General features: G+C 44.0%; 1 protein-coding gene across 8 annotated transcripts in view; it reads right to left on the bottom strand.

Moving 5' to 3' along the window:
- Positions 1-15,417, bottom strand: part of LOC5564970 (probable G-protein coupled receptor CG31760) — a 267,572-nt gene extending 252,155 nt beyond the window's left edge. For 4 of the 8 annotated variants that reach the window (XM_021845682.1, XM_021845677.1, XM_021845680.1 and 1 more), the window contains exons 1-2: positions 15,210-15,390; positions 3,252-3,905 (exon numbers count right to left, since the gene is read on the bottom strand). The gene's annotated coding sequence lies outside the window, so the exon portion shown is untranslated. Of the gene's footprint in view, positions 1-3,251; positions 3,906-13,864; positions 14,018-15,209 lie in introns of those variants that run through there. The other 4 variants (XM_021845678.1, XM_021845684.1, XM_021845683.1 and 1 more) reach the window with 4 other exon arrangements.
- Positions 15,418-15,702: the final 285 nt, after the last annotated feature.

The following is a 15,702-nucleotide window of genomic DNA, read 5'->3' as shown; positions in this document are numbered from 1 at the left end:
ATGGTCAAAATCAGTATCATTCAACCAGCTTAGTGGCCGAACCTGATTAAGGGGCGCGCTTTTGAGAGTTAAATGGTGACAAACTGTTTTCTCCAAAAGGTATAAATAGCGGTATCTTTTTCTAAAGAGGCTCTATGCAAAATGGTAAAGAATGATATTTGTATAAAAAACGACTACTTCATTATTTCTCAATAGTAATAGAGAACGACATGCCTTAAACAAAGGACACGGGTATACCACAAAAGATCAAAGAAAACTGGTCACAGTGGTTCATCCCCAACAGAAACAGATCACGTTGCCAGCTCTTGGGATTTTCTATTCACAGAGTGACTGCATATGCACCTAGTGGTAACCATCATGCTATGATAAAGAAATACAGAGTGGTATTCCAGATCAACTTCAGATAGGTAAAACACCTACTTTATAAATTTTAATCATGATACAACTTTCTAAAACATTGTTCACTATGGTATCAAGTAGTATTTTTGGCTAGCGAGTTTCCAATCAAACCATACCTCAGCTCATCGGAATCCTAGTGTGCTGCGGTGGCTTCAGGACATTTCGTCGAATGACATTAAATCGAATGACGTTTGGTCGAATGACATTTGGTCGAAAGTACATGTGGTCGTATGGACATTTGTTCGAATTGCTTTGGAACAATTATTTTGGTCGAATAACGTTTAGTTGAACGGAAATTTGGTTGAGAGCTTATTTTCCAAAGGTTTATTAAAGGATAATTTGGTATAATTGATTATTGTTTTCTTAGTTTTGCGAAGTTGGTAAAATAATGTATTCTTTGGAATAATCTGGTTTGGTTGGTTGGAAGGTTATCGTAACGGATATTATCTTTCATCTGCCTGGTACGAGCCTCAATGACTCTATTGTGCGAAGGGCAAGACCAAAAATTGGACTTATGATTTCCCTTGCAATTGACGCATAAGAACTTATCGGTATCTTCCTTCACTGGACAGACGTCCTTGGCGTGAGAAGAACCTCCGCAAATCATGCATTAGCATCCATGCGGCAATTTTTTTTACCATGACCCCACTTTTGGCAACGACGGCACTGAGTGGGGTTCTGATAATTTCCTCCAGGTTTCTGGAAATGTTCCCACGTCACACGGACATCGAACATAAGTTTTGCTTTTTCTAAACCTTTAATATTATTTAGTTCTTTTTTGTTAAAGTGAACTAAATAATATACTTGAGAAAGCCCTTTCCGAACAATGCCAGATTGGGTACTCTTTTTCATAACGATTACTTGGACTGGGAAAAATCCAAGTTGGTGTTTGGTGTTCGGAAAATTTGTATAGAACATCAAACTGATTGCTCATTTCGATACAATTATCAACATTATTCATTTCACCCTTGGAAGAAAGTTCGCAGAGAAACTTCCTTTCTTCCATTCTTGCCAGTTGTGAATTCAGAGATTCACCCTTTCTTCTGTTTGTTGTTGCAACCATGTTTAGTGAATAAACGAAAGATGACGTGACCTTCGAGAGGTTTTTTTTCTCAAGACGGTGTCCAATAAGGATTACCAACGCTTGCTTTCGCTAACGGGTCCAACGAAAAATCGAAGGCTCGGGTCCAAACAAGGATCGTAAAGGGATCAATAGTAGAAAAAATAGTACTGTTTAAGTAGCACTGAAAAGTGCCGTTAATAATTTTAGCACTGAAAAGTACTATTTTATTGCTTTAGGTTATTTTTAAGAAAACTTCCAAGAGCAGAGATAATTCGTGTACGCACAGCACGAAGGTACGATGCGCACTAGATTGAAAACCACTGTTCAAAAGGAAGAAGGCACTATACATTTGATAGCAATACTAATGCCTGAAACTGAACCTGAAAATGTTAGAAAGCACTAGGTTTTAACATATTCAGCAAGAGGAGATCGGTCTGTGTGTTTACGAGTTAATTATAATTTCGCCGTTCAATATGAATACTCAAAGTACTGGGTCATTCTTTTTTTTTTTTTTTTTTATTAGTGACACTTTACACCGCTGTGGTGCATTCATGTCATTGATAAATTATGTTTTATTCAACCAACATTACAGATTTACATCGCACTTTTTGTTTTTTCTCGACCTTGTGTTGTGAACTCTCCACTCTGTACCGGGTTCACTCTGGTTGCAGGTACGCTTCGATTCATTTTCAACTCTTTCAATCGCTTCAGTTGACAACCGCCGCTTCCCAGATTCGAGCTCCGTTGTTTCGCTTCCGTGTTGATCATCATTTTGTTTCTTTCCAGTCTTCTCGTGTTCGTCATCTGATTCTGCTTCGCTTGTGTTTGACCCGTCAGTATCGGTCGATGATGGAACAGTGGCATCGCGGCGAATGTGCTGTTGGTTGTTTTTTGTTTGCTCATTGGCATCGCTTGAAGGCTTTTGTGCTTGCGGCTTTGGGTCGACACGAGCCGACTGATTGTTTGGGAAGTTGATGACGGTGCTGTGATTTTCGATCACAATGCATGTCGGCAATTTTTTTTCTATTCGCATTCTCACTATACGAACACCATTTGACACGCCCGGAAAAAAGTGCTTCCAGACTTCGTTCTGCACTGAAATCACCTTTCCGTACTGCTGCAAGTGTTTAGTAATGACATCGTTCGACATATGCGGTGGAAGATCAAGGATCCTGACCGTTGTCGTTGGGCCATCCACGTAGACGGGAATGTAATATTTTACTCCCTCATGCACGAAGCAGTACTGCAAATGGTGTTGCTTGTGCAGCCGGGGAGCTACGCTGGCGTCGATCATTTCAATATACACGCACTTATTCAGATTGTGTAATTGAATGCTCTTCACGTCGGCCATGTCGAGCTTCATGAACTTTTTCAGGAACTCTTCTACCTGGTCCAAAGGTGGTCGCTTTGGCAGTACACTAAAGTCCACGACCAGGGTGTTCTTTCTGTACACAGACATTTTACAACAAATGCAAAATTGTCGGTACAGGATTCGCAATAGAAAAAACTGAACGAGAAAGATCTGCTAAGAGAAATACGTCTGTCGCGCACGGAGAGCGGTTGTCAACTGTGGGTCATTCTTGATAAGTAAATCATTAAAATATAACATATCTCGGAGCAATTGGTCAATCTTCCTATCTCCCTCAAAATTCATAATTAAAAATAATAACGCGCACCGTTTTTCAAATGACGAAGTGCTTCCCATTAAACCATCAAGGTCTCCCCAGTAATCATATCGTTGTTATTGCTGATCACGTAACACATGACGAGCTGTGAATCAACTATTTACCTTTTTCGAAAGCACGTCCACGGACCCGTGCTGGCCCGCGCTCCTTTCTGCTGGACAATCTGTGTCCTTCCGATATCTCGTTCTCTTTTGCTCTCCCGTATCAATTTCTTCGAGCGCTGGCAAACCAAACAAACTTCAACGTCTTTCACTGCTGTTAGATAATAATCCTCGCTTTGTCATCTCATTCAGCAGCAAATGGCATCCACTGGACAGCAACACTCAATGCATTTTTTTTCCATTTTCATTCATCCAAAATGATGCTCCCAACCCACTGGAAACGGGGAACTCAGGTGAATGTTACACAATTTATCTGGCCAACTGATTGAAATTTTTCTGCACTTGCCCTTCAAGGCATGATTTGACCACACCAACACACCATTCTCCAACCACCTACGGTTTCACTAACAGATATCTATCTTTTTTCGGTGTCACACACCATTCACTTTTCGATTAAGATATCCATCCTGGTTTCAATAACGACCAATCTGTGCACCCCGAGGATATTTGAAACACTTCTTCTTGGGCTGCCTGCGTCTCTAAAAATAGCCTTCACACGCTGTTGCACTGCCGATGGATGCACTGGGATTTCATAAACAGCAGCTTCTCCGTTGAATCCTGTTGCAACATTGGCAACTACTCGACGACGATCCGACTCTAAAACACCAAACCGAAGCGGGCACACGTGGGATGATTGGGTGGAAAAGGGGTGGCTGTCCCGTTGCACAGTGGCAGTGCTCCATACAAAAGTCGGATAGAACCTCAAAAATAGTGCTAAATGACTGCATATCTGAACATTTGCTTATTTTGGTAGGATGATTCTATTTTTGGTATATCAATTTACATATCGGGCGTATTTTCAGTCACATGATACTTTTCAATTATTTTATTTTATTCTTCTTATGGAAATCGTAACCTTGTTCGTCCAGTTATCATCCAATCATGCTAAAATTTTCATAATTATGTCATGTTATACTTGGGCATTTAAAAAAAATCAGATTTTTTCAATATGGGCAAGTAGGTTAAATTATCAAACAATGATCATGATATGTTGGAAGCCAGTTAACCTAAAAATATATAATTTCAACTATAGTGGACGCATTACGTCTCTCCGTTTTCTCATATGATGTAAATTTTCACTCGTGAAATTCAAGGATTTCATGACTGAAACCATCTAAAATCGACTGAACTGCTTAGCACATTCTATCTTCAAAGTTTTCATGTTTAGTAGACGAAAATTGAAAGTAATTTTATCTTCGAAGTTCTCAAAACAAATTATTTGAAAATGTTGATTCTTTGGGGGTAAAATTAATCATTCGAGATGAGGGTAATATGAACACCCGAGCAGGACGAACACTACTGGATTTTATTTCAGATTCCGAGAGCTCACCGGATAAAATTACAAAGACAGACATGGACAGCTATTCAAATGGCCCTCGGCTAAACTTTCCATCGATTGTGGAATGGTTGTGAGATCCGCATCAATCATGTACCAGATTCCGAAAACCATACCACAACGCGATTAATTTGAATGTAGTTCATTTTACCCTCACTGCAAGTTCATTTTACCCCATCGTATGTTAATATTACCCCAATTATATGTTCATTTAACCCCCAAACGAATATTCATATTACCCCCGTTGCATGTTCATTTCACCCACATATTTGAAACATTGACTCTGTGGAAAGAAGATTTAAATATTACAAGGATGTTGATAAAATATCGCAATATTTCAACTCGTTACATGGCAAAAACATCCTTTATCAACTACCGAAAAGCTAAACATAACATATAATTTGCAATTGGATTAGATGGACAAATTGATGTGAAGATTTGCGAAAAAGTTACACGTCTTCTCAGTGAAAATCGAACTCACGACTCCCCGATCTCTAGTTGGGGCGCGTTACCACTACGCCATGAGAGGACTCATGAACGCAGAAGTTAACCTGGATTCAATTTCAGCTCAATAATCACGTGGTCCTTTTTCGCAAAGTGCACCTCTTTCGGAAGAATTAGATGCCCATCCAAACACAACGCTTTCTATATATATCTGGTTGGCCGTAAACCACGATTCATAATTAAAAACAAGTATTTATCGAGCAACGGACTCATGTTCCGTAACCGGTCGTTTGAGAACGTCGCGACCCATTGGAAGCCCACACAATAGAAACCTCAGCCAGCGCAGTTGCTGGCTAGTGTAGTGTGCTATTCCTATACCTAAAAAACAATGCGCTCTCGGGCTAGGCATTGGATATATATAGAAAGCGTTGTGTTTGGATGGGCATCTAATTCTTCCGAAAGAGGTGCACTTTGCGAAAAAGGACCACGTGATTAATGAGCTGAAATCGAATTCAGGTTAACTTCTGCGTTCATGAGTCCTCTCATGGCGTAGTGGTAACGCGCCCCAACTAGAGATCGGGGAGTCGTGAGTTCGATTCTCACTGAGAAGACGTATAACTTTTTCGCAAATCTTCACATCAATTTGTCCATCTAATCCAATTGCAAATTAGACGCAGGAGCGCATCAGCAATAGCCGCCCAACTGGCACTATTAAATGCGTTCCTTACATCCAGAGTCACTACTGCGCAGTAGCGAATCCCGCTCCTCTTACGCTGGAGTGCTATCTTAGCGGTTTTCTTAACCGTCAGAATAGCGTCTACGGTGGACCTCCCTTTCCGGAAGCCGAACTGGTTGCTTGAGAGACCATTTACACCCTTGGTGTACCTCAACAGTCTGTTGAGGATGATCTTCTCGAGCACCTTCCCCGCCGTGTTGATCAAGCATATTGGTCTATACGCCGACGGGTCACCGGGTGGTTTTCCCGCCTTTGGCAATAGTACCAGGCTCTGCCTCTTCCACACATCTGGAAATACTCCCTCGTCCAGGCATATCTGCATAGCAGATCTGAACATTCCGGGAGCCTCCAAGATTGCGACTTTGAGGGCCAGGTTTGGAACTCCGTCCGGACCTGGTGTCTTCCCCATGCTTAGGGATTTTGCAATCCCTACAAGTTCCTCATCGGTTACCCTATCCTCATCGCCAGCCCCAATCCCCGGCTGTCCTACCAAAGAAGGCCATGGGCTAGGGTTGTGGTGCGGAAAGAGCCCCTCGATGATCCCCCCAGCATCCCTGGAGATTTCTCTGTAGGAGCCAAGACAAGAGGTGCAATTCTTGTCTTCGCCATAACGATCCTGTAGGCATCGCCCCACGGATTCGCGTTGGCACTCTGACAGAGTCCCTCAAAGCAGGCCTTTTTGCTTGCCCTTATCTCGGACTTCAGCGCGACTTTGGCAGCGGTGAACACCGTCCGTCCTTCTTCACGCTCCTCCTCGGTACGTGCTCGCTGCATCCGCCTCCTGGCCCGTAGAGGAGGCACGGCGCAGGTTCGCAATCGCTTGAGTCCACTAGTACGTCGGTGGTCTCCCATTCCTAGGGTGGATTTTCCTAGGCATGGTCGCATCGCATGCACGCGATAGCACCGCTACCAGTTCGTGTCCGCTTAGGTTACGCTCACGACGGAGCGCCTTTAAGTACTTCGTCATTAAAGTACGATGTCTTCCACCTACGAGGGCTTGGGCCTTACCTAGCCGCTTCCTCTACTCGCTGCCTGCTGTTGTTGTAGTTACTGTAGCGAACCGCCAGGTGGTCGCTGTGAGTGTAGGCATTGTCTACCCTCCAGTTCAAACTACTCGTTAGGCCAGGACTACAAAAAGTAACGCTCCGCTCCGTTTCGGCTAAAGGTACTTTTGGTACCAACATTAGCCAGATCGACATCTAGCACAGCGAGTGCCTCTAGCAGGATTTGACCTCGCTGGTTCGTGATACGGCTTCCCCATTCCACGGCCCAGGCATTGAAGTCACCCGCTATTACTACTGGCCTTCGCCCTGTCAGCACGGTCGTCATACAGTCCAGCATGTGTATGAACCGCTCGGTCGACCAACTCGGAGGCGCATAGCAGCTACAGAAGAGGACCCCGTTTACCTTGGCGATCACGAAGCCCTCGTAGGTAGTAGACACCAACTCCTGGACGGGGTATTTATCCGCTGTCCATATCGCCGTCATTTTTCCGAATCCATCCACGACCCAGTTGCCGTTGCCGGCGGGTACTCGGTATGGGTCCGATATGATGGCGATATCCGTCCCCCACTCAGCAACTGCCTGATACAGCAGTTGCTGAGCTGCGTCACAAAGGTTCAGGTTCAGCTGCGTTACCTGCACTGTGACTTTTCATTTATAACTCTTTTGAAGGTCGGGCACCTTGAGCCTCCCGTTGGATGCTTGTTGTTAACGGGCTTCCCGGAACAAATCAAGCACTTGGGAGGTTTCCGTAGCCGAACGGCAGCGGTGGGCACGTGTATCTCGCACTATTGCCGCAGTGCCGTGACGAGCTCTTCTGCGTCGGTGATCTCGTCAAGGTTCATCACCTTCAGAGTCACTGCCTTGCGTTAGAGCCCTTCACCTCGACACCCTCGACAAGGGCCTCTTCCGCCAAACTTTTGTAGGCGGCGCCCTTGCGCTCCTTGTCGCGCTTAAGCTCGAGGATCATTTCACCTGTACGAGTGCGTCTGACACTGCGTTCGTCGGCTCCTAGATCTGCGAGCTTCGCGTCGCTACGCATCGCCTTCAAGACTTCCGAGTACTTGGACTCTTCCGTCTTAATGATGATCGCATCACCCTTTTCGCGCTTGGCACCTCCCCTCCTACCTTTCTTTGGCCTGGTATCCCTGCGCTCCTGCACTTCCTGCATCTTATTCCTTTTCTTTCGCTCTACAGTTGTCCGGGGGGCGTCCCCCTTGATCCACCCTAACCTGTGGTGATTGAGGACCTCTCAATGGTCGCAACTCCCTGTTCCTATCAATCCGTGAGGGGCCAGTCTTTTCGCTGTTGGAGATTAATGGCGTCAAAAACACTGCTCACTACGACATATTTACGGTGTCTCAGCGACTACTAGTTTTGCCCAGTTGGCGGTTGATCATCTCGCCGGGGCTGTGCATAGCCTTCTGTGTGATGACGCATTCTACTCTTGGGCTGGCCTCACGTCAGAGCCTTGTTGAACTTCTACTGGAACCTCATGGGCACTTCGCTACTCTACGATGAATCGTTTTTCGCTGCTGCTGTTCGAGCGCTCCTGGTTGACCACTTGAATGACGAGGTCGGTCCACCGATTCCGGTTGGAGGATCACTGGCGCTACGCCGACCCAAAACTGGTTTGTGACGATCGATGATACTCGGCCTATTTTACGACGATAGAGCTCTGGCTACACGTTTCTGCATGCTTTTATATTGGCCGGTGGAGTGCCGAAGTCGGTCTAGCGATTCCGGTTGGAGAATGACTTATAGTTCCCCCGCGCTCCGATGACTGAAGCCGGTGATACGTTAATACTACGCGGAGAAGTTCCCAATGGTGGATCCAGGTCCGTCACACTCAGGCTCAGATTGGGTACAGTCACCCCACAGTTATGGATAGCACACAGATATGGATCAAAGTTGGAATAAAACGGGAGTATCTCATCGAATATAGTTGCATTTACGCAGAACACATTTTACTTTCGTGAACCATAAATCTGTACAGCATCGCAATCAATTATAATATGCTTAAGCATACTATTTCCGTCCGTAGGTAATAAAATGTCAATCGTATTCGCAGAAGCGATGATTCATAACCGTGGGCATCGAAAACCATACCACAGTTATGGATCAAACATAAGACGATACCGAAACAAACGCCAAAACGTATGCTTTCACTAGCACACCATTCGTTTACCTCGCAGATAAATTGCTGTTATAGCGTTTTGATCCATAATATGAGTCTATTTGATCCATAATAAGGATCCTCCTCTCCCACTGATCCACATCTGTGGGGTAGGCATCGTTTGAAATTTCTATCGAAATCGATACTCTTTCGTAAATAACCGCGAATTTTGAGGTGTATTCTCAAAAACAACTATATTCTGCAGTGCCAGGGAGGTAATTATGGTTTGTACAGCGTTACCATGTTTTTTGATCATATTTTGTTCTAAGAAATTAGTCTTAGTTGATCCATAACTGTGGGGTGACTGTACCACTTCTAGTACTGCATTTGGTCCCTTGGTAGTGCTAAAGGTACCCAAGTTTGACAGATCACAGTACACTTTTCACGGCATTCTAGATTACCTTATGAGCCATAAAATTTTGGGCAACTGCAAGGGACATGGTGGTCTTTAATTTGTCTTTGGTGGATCTATCTTACTCCGACGAAGATTTTCCCAGCGGCGGAAGATCTTCCGAACCGATGCTATCCGGGCTGATGCCAAAGTTGGCTCTGCGATTCCGGTGGTGGGAAGCTTCTCGTTCACAGCCGCCCCGTCGAACATTTGCCGGTGTTGTTTCGCGAATTACTCTGCTAGACCCCGACGGTGGACTCAGTCTGCTCCGACTGAACGTTGATCGACTAAGTGCCAGGGTCGCTTAAGCCATCCCGAGGATGTAGGATGACTTCCGATTTACAGGCGCCCAGACGAGTTATTGTCAATAATATGCTACGCTCGATCTAGTCCCCGATGGAGGACCTAGCCTACTCCGATCGCCGCCCGGAGCTCTCTGGTCATCACGCCATCTCCTTTGCAACGACGACATAATCTGCGGTATCCCTCTGTTCACCGTATTCCAAGTGCTTTCATGCCGGCACATGGTCTGCACGATGTTGTCCGGATTTGGGACGCGTTCAATTTCTGACATTATCTCGCTTCGTATACCCCTGAATTGAGGGCAGTCGAACATAACATGCTCTGGTGTGTCCTCTGTATTTGGACAGGCCGGACAATGTGGAGACGGACAATGTGCAGATATTTCCGGAAGTATCCAAGGCCTGACAAAAACTGGGTCAGAAAGAAGTTAACTTTCCTATGTTTTCTGGCCGTCCACACCGACACGTTAAGGATGAGCCTGTTAGTCCATCTTTCTTTCTCCGAGTTATTCCACTTTTGCTGCCATTTGGCCATTGTATCCAACCTGATGGTATTGCTCACATTCCTTGTGCCTCTTTGCTCGATTGCGTTTGTTTGTCAACGCTCTGGGACTCCGTATCTCAATGTATACGATAATACGGTCGCCAGAAGACGCTCCATTCTGTTTCTTGGCCCTCTAGTGTTGGGCATGATCCTAGCTACAGTGTCAGCTGCTTTCGCAGGCATAGTTGACGTGGCTGTTGAAGTTTAGCCTGTCGTTGACCATTACTTAAAAGTGCTTGTGACAAAATTCATTTTAGGGGTGGGAATTAGTCTTGGGTAATCGAAAAACGATACAAATTGCTGGGAATGCTCACAAGGATGAGGTGGAGCCAACGAAAGTGGAAAGCTATCTATCGAGTGGCCTCACACCTCTCAACTCACACTTTCGTAGCCGGCTAGCTACTTGTGACTATTAAACTATATGCCAACAGACTCAATAACAAGAAAACATCATAACTCCACTAGTTAAGCTGTTAGTTTTGAAAGAATGACTCATCCTAGTATCCTATTTTCCTATCCACCTAATGAAATATACATATACATTGACATCCTCTCACAAAGTTTTCTTCTTCGGTTGGGGCCCCGTAGGCTGCACTCACTGTGGCTACTGCCAATGTCTGCCATACGATTCACTGCGCTTGTCCGTAACATCCGATGCACTGTTGAATGTCGTGTCACCTCCCAACACTGACGCATCACTTGCATCCAGTGTCGTTGCAGGCCAAAGATGTCGCGCAGCTCTTGAAATCGCGGGCTTCCTTGTCGAACGGCACACTACGCCGATGTCGCTGCCCAGATGCACTGATTGCTTGGATGCAATCACGAGGAGGTCCACCCTTAGAATGAAAATTTGAAGAAGGAAATAGAAGGCCCTCTATTGAGGGTAGGTCTTGTTAGTCCACTCCCAGCGGATCTAAAGGTTCATATGTTACCTTGCGAAGGCCTTGTTTTCCGAACGATTAGGAAATTCGTTCACTATGCCGCTCCACGTGCTGCGACCATGAACTGTGGACGTGATGTGTTGTGAAAAACTCAATTTCTCATAACTCACGTTTGAGATTTTTCATGCGTGAGTTGTCAATCACGTAACTCAGCAGTCAAAAAATTCATGGATGAGTTGGCTCACCTTTTTGACTCATTGTCCCGTATTTCTACAGTTTACTCACACACGTTAATAATTTTTTGTTAGTCTGGTAAAATTATAGTAATCCTTCCTAACGTAAACAGCGACATTAAGGTTTCACAAGTTTTTGACGGGTATTGCGATTGAATCATTTTTTTACGGTTTGAGTTGATTGATTGATTTTGCATCAAAATTTCAAGCGTGAGATTTGCGAAGCGTATTGATTGAGATTTGAGTGTGAATATATCAACATTGGATGCAGATGCATAAAGGTTCAGAGAGGTGCGTTTATTTAATACTGCGTGAAGTTACCTGTCGTGTTGATTAGCTTAGGTCCAGTGAATCATGCAAGCGGCACGCTTTTGATGCAATAACCGATCCTTTAACTGAAATGCATGGGTTATTGCACTATCGTGCCCAAAATTCGGTATTTACCTGGTTAGAGCCCGCCAATATGATTCAATTAGCGTGGGCTATGAACACTTGTGTGCGTTTTCAAGCCTGATAACTTGCATGGTGGAATCAAAATGAGCGTCTGATTGTGGAATTGAATACATCATTTTACCTTTTTGTTCGTAGGGTTTTAGGCATCAACTTTGCATTAATCAGGCACTATTTCACCGCACAGTATTGAAGGCATGCACTTTTTTATATATATATATTAAAAAAAGTCATCTGCGAACCTGATGATCTCAACTCTGTTCGGCAGTGTCAAGGTAAGCACTACATTGTACATCATAATCCACAGTGTTGAACCGATTCCTGTGGACCTTCATCTGCGTCTGCCTACTATGTGGGCGACTACGCGGTGGGAACATGCGTTGGAAAGAGACCGTCCACTACCAACTTCAGTTTGTCGGGGCACATTTCAGCTGGTGTTACTGGTCCCGTAATCTTCGCCACCACTACTCTACATGCGTTGCCCCAGGGATTTGCGTCAGTTTCCCGGCACAACTGCTTGTTCGATTCACTCGTCGCTATCTCCCGTTTGAGGCTCTGGCCAACCGTTAGATCACATTTCGCTCCATCGATCTTCCGATCTAGCTCTCTGCACGCGTCTTCTGGCTCTTAAGCAGGTTGCACGGAGTATCCTGAGTCTGTCGTTCCACCAGTATGCGGAACATCGCTGATTCCTTGGATCCAATTTTTATCGACATAGCTGCATCACATGCTCTCGTCAACGCTTCTGTAGTTTTCCTGTATCCATGTTTGAAGCGTCGCTTACTGCTCGAAGTGCTTCGACGAATCCTTGTCGAAATCCTTAGATTTCCACCTACGTTCTCCATTCCTCTTCTGCCATACTGCACAACTTCTCTGGCCAACGCAGTAATGGATCGCTTGATGTGTTGATGTGTATTCTTCGCTAACTATTCAGTTCATATCGTTAAAAAAAAAGACACGAACACCGTCTTCAGCTGCACAGACTGTAACTTAATACTAGACAACGGACAAGCATGCTCCAGTGGCACAGCAGAGAAACATTCCTGACTAAAAGTTTCGACAGCTGAAGCGGGAATCGAACCCACACCCCATGACACGAAGCGATTTCTGCCTGGCGACATTAACCACTCGGCCACGAAGCCCACAAACAAACAGAGACGGTCTGCAAAAGGTCACGTCGATGATGGAGTCCCTACTATCTTTGCCAAATGTGCTAGCTAGACCGTCGTTGTACAACCTTACGTCGAGCTTCGCTAAACCTTCTAGCAAACTGTACCCTCTTGCCTGTACCCTCTTACTGGTCAGTTTGCTATCCCACTCCCAAGCATTGAAGTCTTCTCCGATCATTACCGGCGTACCACCGATCAGCTTGTCGGTTAGCACATCCAAATCTGGGTGTACTGCTCCAGTGTCCACCTCGGGATATAGGGGAATTTAAATATTCCTGATGTAGGGGATGGATCTGGTGTAGTGCTTAGAACACACGCCTCTTACGATGAGCACCTGAGATCGAATCCCATCCCTGAGATAGTCACTCATGGCATTAAGGTTATAGTGACTACTTCGTTTGGAATGGAAGTAAAGCCATTGGTCCCGAGATGAACTACCCCAGGGTTAAAATTCTCGTTAAAAAAGATAAAACTCTTGGCATTTTAAGCCGATAGCGCGTTTCTTTTGTAGTTTTTTCGGGCCTAAAAAACACATAACATGTTTACGCTGCCTAATCATCTCTCGATTTATACCGACAGAGCTCTCAAAACTTTTTGAACTTTCTGCCATTTCTCATCGGGCTCTGCACTGCTTTGATTTTGTATGGAATTTTGACGTTTACTGCCCTTGTTGTTTACAAATTTTATGTAGGAGTGAAAGAGAGAGGAAGACTATTTTGCTGTGACCTATGGGGTTCTGCACAAAAGTAAGTCCCTCTCTTTCACTCTTCCATGAAATAAGTAAACAACAAGGCCAGTAAACGTCAAATTCCAATGCAAAGTCAAAACAGTGCAATGCCCAATAGGTAGGCTGTTTTTATCACGTCAATCTATCGTCAAGCAGCCTACTTACCTATACTAAATTATACAGTGTCGTAGGCGTTATAACGCCTGACTTCGGATGTTTCTTTACACAAAGCTTTTTCGATACGCAACTCTTTTAACTTGCGCTTGTGGATTTTTGAGAAGTGTAGTTATTTTATTTTTATATTTGTTGTTCAAAATTGACCCTAAAACCAAATTTTGAATAAGTTGAACCCCGAAACCATTAAAAAAATATATATATTTGAAAAGTTTGAAGAAAAAAAATGAATTCAGAAAACATGACATTGACAAAGTGCACCATGTTCGTCCAGACAATCTTGTGCTCTTTCTTTCTCAAAAAATTGTGAATTTCTTTCACCACTGGACTGCGAATTGTGGTCTCATAAGTGCGGAAGTGGAAATGAAAGTGCGGGATTGCATTGAATCTTATTGGTGTCTTAGAGCACTTATTCTTTGATTTGCGAAGAATAAGTCCTCCTAAGACACCTACCCGATTTGATGCGATTGCGCACTTTTATTAACGTATCCGCACTTGTAAAAACTTCTGCGATATTCCAGTGGTGAAAAAAATGCGCAATACCTTCACTCAAAAATAAAAATAGTCACAGAATTACTAAAGTTTATGCATTAATGACTTTTTTCTGTGAATTTTTACACTAACTGTCATTTCGACTGGGTTGGAAATCAGTGATGCTTTAACCAGTCGAAATACAAATACAAATAGGATTAAAAATCCATGCAGAATGAAAGAAAGATAGATAACAAATAGTCATAAATTACTAAAATTTAGTAATTCTGTGACTACCCGTGTTTCTGAGTGTTCTTTGTAATGCACGATGCACGAACTCATTAATTTGACGTTTTTGCGTTTTGCTTTCCATGGTCCCATAAATAACACGGCACGTACTGTTTCACAAAGAATTACTTGCTCTCCAAAACACAAATAGTTTACAAAAAAAACCACAAAAAATAGCTTTTTTGCATTCTCTGTAAAAACTACAAATTCAAGGCTAAATCCCAATCATATTGTGAATATTTCGAAATATTCAAAATACTTATAAATTTTAAAATTATAACTATATTTGCAATCCACTATTGAATTTATCACTCCATATAAAGTTGATAAAAATTGAAGCACTGTCACAACATTTCCTAACTTTGGAAAAACCTCGGCGACACAATTTTCGTTCAATTGAGTTGAAATATTTGCAACATAAGAAAAAAAGTTACAATAAGCAATTTTTATGTCAATTTTGGAGGTTTTTTCTGACATTGCGCCACTGTACTTCTGGTTGGCAGAAAGTTCTGCGGGTCCTGAAAAGAGACACCCCACTCATTCCCGGTTCTTCACGATTCACGACCGATGTACGCACACTCACAGGACCCCCACGATAGATGGCGCGCGCGGGTGGGGTAGGTAACTTCTTCCTGTCCTAATGCACACTTTAACCTGTTGTAGGTTAGGTGGCAGCTTCCCTCTGTGCAGAGGACAAACCTCGGCTAGACACGGCTCTAGATGGGATGATTCCCAAACGGCCAACGCTCGGGACGGTCCAAACTCAACTGAACTCGAGGCTGCTCCGTAGCCGTCGTGTCCTTGTTAGGAATGTGCCGTAGGAAAAGTGAATCCTTTTGGGAGAGGCAAACAAATTGAGAGGCCGGAGAACGGGAGATAGATAGAAATCTTTCGGTTTCGGAGCGGCTACCAGGATGCATGATGGGAAACACTTTGCGTTCGATAGCTTTTCTAGACAAGCTTCCCACATCCGCGTGGGCGAACGCATATTCGCTTTCATCCGTATTGGGTAGTGGAGATGCACTGTGGGCCAATCTGTTGATTGACTAGTTCCTGTTATTGTTTCAAAT

The sequence above is a fragment of the Aedes aegypti genome, chromosome 2 (genome assembly GCF_002204515.2).
Source record: "Aedes aegypti strain LVP_AGWG chromosome 2, AaegL5.0 Primary Assembly, whole genome shotgun sequence".
In the NCBI taxonomy this organism is placed as follows: domain Eukaryota; kingdom Metazoa; phylum Arthropoda; class Insecta; order Diptera; family Culicidae; genus Aedes; species Aedes aegypti.
This window is presented reverse-complemented; position numbering and strand designations above follow the sequence as displayed.